The sequence below is a fragment of the Silene latifolia genome, chromosome 8 (genome assembly GCF_048544455.1).
Source record: "Silene latifolia isolate original U9 population chromosome 8, ASM4854445v1, whole genome shotgun sequence".
Lineage (NCBI taxonomy): Eukaryota > Viridiplantae > Streptophyta > Magnoliopsida > Caryophyllales > Caryophyllaceae > Silene > Silene latifolia.
Genome location: NC_133533.1, coordinates 86971672 through 86979741, shown reverse-complemented (window position 1 = coordinate 86979741; position 8070 = coordinate 86971672). Strand labels below are relative to the sequence as shown.

Below are 8070 nucleotides of genomic sequence, written 5' to 3'. Positions count from 1 at the left end.
TCTGAGATATGCCCTTTGATTATGCTAGAAATCAATCTAAAATTTTCTGTTTTCTGTAAAATTTAATTGTCTTTGTGTTCTTGTGATGAGAAAGAGGAGGCAAGGTCAAGAAAAAAGAAATAATTCTCTACCTTTCTTTTTATATAATATGTGTTGAATTGTCATCTAGTGAGGATCGAACCCATGACCTCTTGGTATGTGTACCCTCACTATTACCACTATGACACATTCAACTTGTTGATATTAAATACAACTGATTATATTTAACTACGAATTAACAGATTAATTCGTCCAAACTAACCTTATATATATTTAATTAAATATAACTTATTATATTTAATTTACGAATTGACAGTTAATTCGTCTCAACTTAATATTATTTAATTTTCATTAAATAATTATCTCATCAACACATTGACTAACTAACTTTTTAGTCATTTTGGGCATCAATGTAATTATATTTCTATAACCACATTTCTCAAATACGTCCTATAGGTGTGACCTTTAGGGACCAGTTGATCACCGCCATCTGTATGATAATAACGTCAAACTTTCTAGCAAGCCAACCGTTATTAGGTAAACGTTAATCAACTGATTAAATATACGAAGTATACCCTTGTGAACCTGTAAGAGATTTACAAATGTTATCACACTAATTTGTGGAGGACACCAGCTCCAACAGATGTTTTAGCTCATTGCGGGATTGGACGAGACATCTACGAGACTATCATATTTTAGCTTCCGGTGTTGTTTAGACTTTCACTTCTTTAGTTGAGTTGTACTTTATTTTGGTGTTGGAACTTGTAACCTTGTTAAACTTTACTTTATTTATATTCATAAACGTTTCATTATGGTATCTTTGATATGTACTACCTCGGGCAACCGAGATGGTAGCACTCACGTTTGCTAAAGTAGGCCTTGGTAAGATACTTTAATAGATGGGGGTGTTACAATCATATACAAGTTTTGAACTGGTTTGGCTCAACAGTTTACTACAAGATTTCAGAATTATAGTCCCAAAGCCAATTCCTCTCTATTGCGACAATAGAGATGTGCGACACATTTCTCTCAATTCAATCTTCCATTATAGGACTAAACATTTAAGTACTGATTGCATTATGTAAGGGATAAACATGCAAGATGAAGACTTCCTAATTAATTACTAAACATGTCAGATCAGGGTTACAGATTATAAATATCATGACCAAAGCATTAGAAGCAGATCAACAGCAGTTTCTGTCAGCCAAGCTTGAATTAGTTTTCACCCTCTTGAGGAGGGAATATTTAAATATAAAGCACAAAGTTAGTTATAACAACTTGCATTGGAACACCTGAGTTAGTAAGTTGACTGTGATTGGTTATAGCTAGTTAGTTATGTTAGTTTAATGAGCATTATAAATAGATGGATATATTCTTTTTTAGACCTGATAAATGGTTCAATCGGGTCGGGTTAATTTTGGGTCGAGTCATTTCGGGTCTGTAGACTTTGGATTGGATTATTTCGGGTTTGAGTCATTTTCGGGTCAGCTATTATGAAGTTATTTATTGATAATAATTAGTGTGCAACAATAAATATTCGGGGCGGGTTATATTGGATCAGGTCAATTCGGATTCGGTACTAGTTCAGGTCTTGAGTTCGGGTTCGGGTCGGGTCGGGTCAAATTTGTCTAATCTATCCTCATTGTAACACATCAGTTCATGATATAAAATTTAGATTACATTCAATCAATATTAATCTTATTACTAAGCCATTAATAAATATCAATACAAGATTATTGATGTTTTACAAACACCCGACGAAGAAAAAGTAAATCTTATTTAAAGACGGACTAAAATAAGTGAACCTTATTAAAAGATACATATAATTCAGGTATGCCTTATTTTATCCCAATTCTTTATTAATGTTACAAAAATAGGAGTATAAGACCAGAGTTAATCAAGTAAAACAACCTGGCCGACGCCCAACCCAAAATTATCACGAGTTGGACCACCTTTTACGACCAAATAACCGGTCGTGTTAAATATCGTCGACACTTTTACTAATTATCATCAACAACTAATACATCTTTTCAATTTTGCCCCCATTAACTTTTCCTTGTCTCTCTCCCTAATCTTTCTAAAACAAAAAAAAGGGATTTTCGGGAAAAAATCATAACTTAATTTACGAACTTTTCGATTAAAACGGTTTTAAACATACGGTAACAACGATCAAGTTATTAACGGTTTTAAAAATATTTTTGTCCGAATTTTTTTTTCTAAAATAAAAAAAAAATTGTTTCCGGATGAAAATATTTTTCGTCTGGACCTATGTCTGGACGAAAATGTTTTTCGTCCAGAATTTTTTTATTTTTTTTTTATCCGGACGAAAATATTTTTCGTCTTGATCTAGGTCCGGACGAAAATATTTTCCATTTGGACGTAGGTCTGGACGAAAAATATTTTTATCCGGAAAAAAAAAATCATTTTCTGACTTAGATTAATTTTTGCCGCGGTAATCGATTATCGATAATCCGTTCTAACAATAACGATTCTATTCTAAGCCACCTAAAACTACTAACTAATTACAAATTTGTAGATTACTTGTCGTTGATTCCTTGAAATTGGTGGCGGAATTGAAGCGGTGGTGACGAAAATGTCGTACTTAAAAAAAAAAAGATGTTAAAATATGAAAGGATTAGAGTGAGGGGTAGATTAGGAAAGTCATTGGTAAAATGTCGACGATGTTTAGCAGGTTGGTAATAACTTCACCCTTTGTGAGTTATGGACATATCCTCTATGTTTAGAGGTTTAATCATCCAAATTCCAAGCAAATCTCTTAGATATTGAGCAGAAAGAACATTATGCCTCCTTATCATTGTTCTTCTCTTCTTCAAACTAAAACTAAACTCATAAAATCATCTTCTAATTCAAGGGCATCCATAGTTTCCGGTTTAAGACAAACTTCTAAATCTACGCTTCCAATGTCGTCACGTCCTGGACTCAAGGTGATTTTCCCATCGGTTTTACTAGAATAGCCAGCTAAAACCGCTTCCGCTTTACCAAGTCCAAATTCAGGCCCATACATATCAAATCTTTTGATCCACCAATCATTACTAAATTAGGATCATTATTAAATGGAGAAGTCATCTCTTCACCACCATATTGGGGGGCCTTATTGCTTATGAGCTTGACAATCATCTCATAAAACTCACGGACTGTTTTGTCATTTTGGCCCATAACAGCCTCATGAACTCGCATAGCTGCCCATCCAAAATCGTGCCCCAAAAGCTCACCTACCTTGCACAAACTTTGCTGTCTCATGACGAAATTTCCGAAGTAGTTATCGGAGATAGGTGGGTTAAACAATGGTCGCGTGTTTATGACAAACGCAAAACAGGTATCAGTGTCGGCCTGTAAATTTCTAGCTCGCGTAATGGACCTCCATATGAACGCTGATAAGGCTTGAAAGGTTGAGATGTTTTGGACCCCGCATTCTTCGTTAGCCTTTGTTTTAAGGAGGGAAATTGACTTGGACGATAAGTGGAATATTCGCTCTCGTAACACCACTTCATTAGACCTGGCTATGGGCTTCTCCACATTGATGTAGGGTAACTTAAGAACTCGGCCACACCCGTCAGGAAAGTTGGGTACAAAAATCGGCTTTCGAGATATTACAATGTTATTATAGTCCCCTTGTTTTTCAATCAATTGATGATAAATCTCGGATAAAGTCGAGATAAAATGCCATAGGGAAGTACCTGTCGAAGAAATGATTGAATGAGAATAAGTAAACATATTTCCTCATATCCATATTTCCTCATATCCACTCATTTCTTATCTCCTCTCTCCTTATTGAGGTTCAATTAGTCTCCCTTGTGACGGGTTACCATTTGTGGCGGATATTTTGTGAGATAAAATGGTAACAAAATGGGTTAGTGGAGAAAGGGGACCACATGAATAGTGTTGCAGAGAGAGAAAAAGTGGGTACTTTGTGAGGTAAAATGGTATCCGTCACTCAAGAGTGACGGATACCTGCCGTCACAAACAAGAATTTGTGATTGAGGTTAGTCAGATCTTTTATTTATTTCTTTTTTGCGTACTGGGTTTTGTGTTTTTTGTGATCTAAATTTGATTGCATTTGACGTATCTGTTTTGTGTTGTCCAAATTCATTTCCCAATATATTGTGAAAAAAATAAAGGAAGAAATGAGTGAATAGGAGGGAGTATACCCCCTTCGTCATACTCCCTCCGTCCCGGTCATTTATTTACCTCTAATTTGACACAAAGAGCCTAAGAAAAGGAGAGAAAATAATTTGTGATAGTTGTGAGTGGATGCAAGTGGACTACAATGGATGTCTTTGATCAAATTACCCATAAAAATCTACCCAATATAAAAGGTAACAAGATGACTAAGACACTTAAAATAAAAATGATAAACAAATGACCGAGGCAGAAAGAGTAGTACAGAGTATAAGATTTCTACGCAATAATATGGAAAATAAGACTTCAACCAAAGCTATATGTACAAGAGACTAAGACCTTGTTTGGATAGCAAAAATAAAGAAAAATGGAAGCGAGGGGAAAGGAGGGAAGAGAAAGGGATGGAATAGAATGAAGGGGAGGAAGAATGAAGGAGGTGATTTTCCCTCCAAATATTTCTTATGCAGAAGGGGAAACAATTTGGCTTTGAGGAGGGAAATGAGGGATACATTTTTCCCTTTCCTCTAAATCCCTCCACTCCATTTTGCTAACTAAATAAAAGATTTTTCATCCTTTCAAATCACTAGCCACCCTTTTCCACTAAAACCCCTTCATTCAAGCACACCTCAATGGTGTTTGGATTTTGAATTGAGGGATTTGTAGGGAAAAAAAAAGGAAAAGAGAGAATCGGATTTAAAATTCCTTATTTGGATAGCAAATGAGGGTAAAGGGAAATAGAGAGAGATTTGGAGGTATCAATTTTCCCTCCTCTAAACCTAATTAAAATCCCTTTACAATACACAAGATTTAGGGTGTGTTTGGATTGAGGAATTTGGAGGGAAAAGAAGGGGGGGAGAGTAGGGGATTTAAAATCCCTTGTTTGGATAGCAAATGAGGGTGAAAGGAAATGGAGGGGGAGAAATTTGGAGGGATCTAATTTACCTCCTGCAAGCCTAATCAAAATCTCTCCACAATAGGCAACATTTCGAGGAAATTTATATCCAAACACCCACACTCTATTCCCCCTCCCCTTCCCTTCTCTGCCTTTCCTTTCCCTCCTTCCCCCTCCCCTCTCTTTCCCTCCACTTTTGTTATCAAAACACACCCTTAAAGGAAAATTGTATCCAAACAACCATACTCCATTTCCCCTTCCCTTCTCTCCCTTTTCCTTCCCTCCTTCCCCCTCCACATTTACTATCCAAACACACCCTAAAAGAGTTCACATGACTTCCCTAAATATTACTCCATCCTATTCCGAATAAGTGTCCCATTTGGACAATGACACGAAAATTAAGAAATATAGTTAAAATAATGAAAATTATTGTATAGGGGTAAAAATATATGAATTAAATAATGAAAAGTATTAAATATGATGGGTTATGGGTGGTTAGGGTGGTAAATAAAGAAAAGAGCTAAGGGTAGGAAAGTAAAAAATCATGTCCAAATATGACAAATGGAACAGTTATGTGAATAGACGAAAATGGCAAATGAGACAGTTATTTAGAACAGGAGGGAGTAGTAAGAACTAAGAACTAACAGTAAAGTAAAAGATATGGAAACATGCTTTAACAGTACCATCTGCTAAGGAATGATTCATGGTAAATCCGAGAAATACCCCATCGGCAAGCTCTGTCACTTGAATGGACAACAAAGGCCTATGGCGCCCGTCATAATTAACAGCTTTGACACCAAGATCGAACAAAGATTGAACAGCCTTATGGACATCGGTCGAAGACAGGATGTCCTTCACCGCCACACTCACGGCAATAGCATGGATGATTCGCGCTCCAGGGCCTTTGTTGCAATCGACGTACACCCAACAATCATCTTCATTTGGATCTTTTTCCATACTAATTTGACCGGCTAAAGGGTAAAAATCAACCAAAGAAATTGACAGAGATTCACTAAGGTTGCTTATAAAAGATTGCATATTATTCGGCTTCGTATCGAAAAGCAAACCCCTTTGCATTTGATCAAAGTGTAAGAACCGTAACTCGACGGGGCCTAAGAAATATGGTTTCTCGGCAGCTTCGATTTTGTATTTGGGTTTGACGTATAATTCTGAGATTAATTTAATTTGAGTACCATCTTCATCAATGTAAGCCATTCAATATTGGATGTAAGCCGTAAGCGTAAGATATTTGCTAAGTTTGTACATTCACGTTATGGAAATTGGTACTATACTTCATTGTTTCATGATTATATATAGTGGTTCTAGTTGAGGTGGAACCATAATTAAATCTTGTAATACCCCTTCGTTCTGGTCATTTGCATACCTATTTTATTTAGGTGTGTCCTTAAATTTTTAGTTATTTGTTTATCTTTTTTGTTAAATCATGCAAATGGGTCTGGGTTTTACCCGAATGGAGGAGAGACGGACCACTTAACGACACAAGTGAGGTTCCATCCTAAAATCAATTGGCAATAGGAGACCCCCTTGGTTATAAAGTGGTACAAAATCTCTCTTTCTCCTTCAACGTGGGACACTCACATGTGGGATAATATGGGATTCTTCACACTCCCCCCACACATGTGAGGCCCACTTTTAAATCAGACCGGAGCCATCAACGGATGAAATTTTCTCCGACTGCAAACAAGCTCAGACTGGGCCAAATAAGAGGTACACAAAGCCTCGGCTCCAGCTGGCAAATAATGGCCCAGTTAATTATCATACCCAGGTCTTTGGCCATGAGTTCTGATACCATGTTAAATCATGCAAATGGGTCTGAGCCTTACCCGAATGGAGGAGAGACAGACCACTTAACGACATAAGGGAGGTTCCATCCTAAAACCAATTGGCAATAGGAGGAGTAACCCCCTTGGTTATAAAGTGGTACAATCTCTCTTTCTCCTTCAATGTGGGACACTCACATGTGGAATAATATGGGATTCTTCACATTTTTATATTAAGAATATTTTTGAAAAATAATTTAATTATCCACATAATCTATTATTTATTATGCATTTGTCAATTAATAACAACATCCATAAATTGTCCTCTCTCCTTTTGTTGGTCTTGGTGCCAAGTTCAAGATTTGGGAAATGGCGGAATGAAAAAACAAGGGATTAAAATGGCACAAAATTTCATTGAAGACGGCGATATCCATCGCAAACTTGTGACGGATACTATTTTCTTTCACAAAATACTCATGCGAGGTGAGTGGAGGAGCACATAGGGGGTATTCCACCTTGTCTCCTCTCTATTTCTATAAGAGGTCTTCAACTTATGACGGGAGGGGTGAGCACAAAACCGTACACTCGATATGTATATACGGTTATATAAATCACAAATTTCACAATACAAATTCAAATTTCAAATAGGGTTTAAGCGTATACCTTTTTTTATAACCGATTTTCATATACCTCAATAAGAAATTTGGAGTTCGGACATACTTTTTCAGTTTTCACCGACCATAAAACATACTTCTCACAAAATTTAGAAAAGGAGTACTAATTCAAAATTTGTAAGTAAAGTCGTTTTGTTGGGAACAAAAAAGTGCGGATCCAATAGTATCCTTGTTGCGGAAGCACTTGCTTTAAAAGAAGGTATTTTAGCAGCTAAATATTTAGGAATCTCAAAGTTAATTGTGGAGGGTGATAACTTATGTGTTGTTAACTCGATTCGAGGTACTTGGCAAATTCCGTGGGAAATTTCTAGTATTATCAAGGATGTGAAATTAGACCTTCATTTTTTCGATGAAGTGATAATTAAACATTTAACTGCTTTAAGCCAACAAGGTTCTTACTTTTATGGCTTTGATTGGACATTCATGTCAACTCTTTCGAGGTGGTTTGATAGCCGGTGGCTTCAACTTACCCCCCTCATTCGAAAGGATGAGATAGGTTGGTCCTACCCTAGAGGATCAACCTAGTTTTCTTACCTAATCAAAA

At 36.4% G+C, this 8070-nt stretch overlaps 1 pseudogene; it reads right to left on the bottom strand.

Moving 5' to 3' along the window:
* Positions 1 to 2800: 2800 nt before the first annotated feature.
* On the bottom strand, positions 2801 to 6336 carry LOC141597047 (putative acetyltransferase At3g50280; annotated as a pseudogene).
* Positions 6337 to 8070: the final 1734 nt, after the last annotated feature.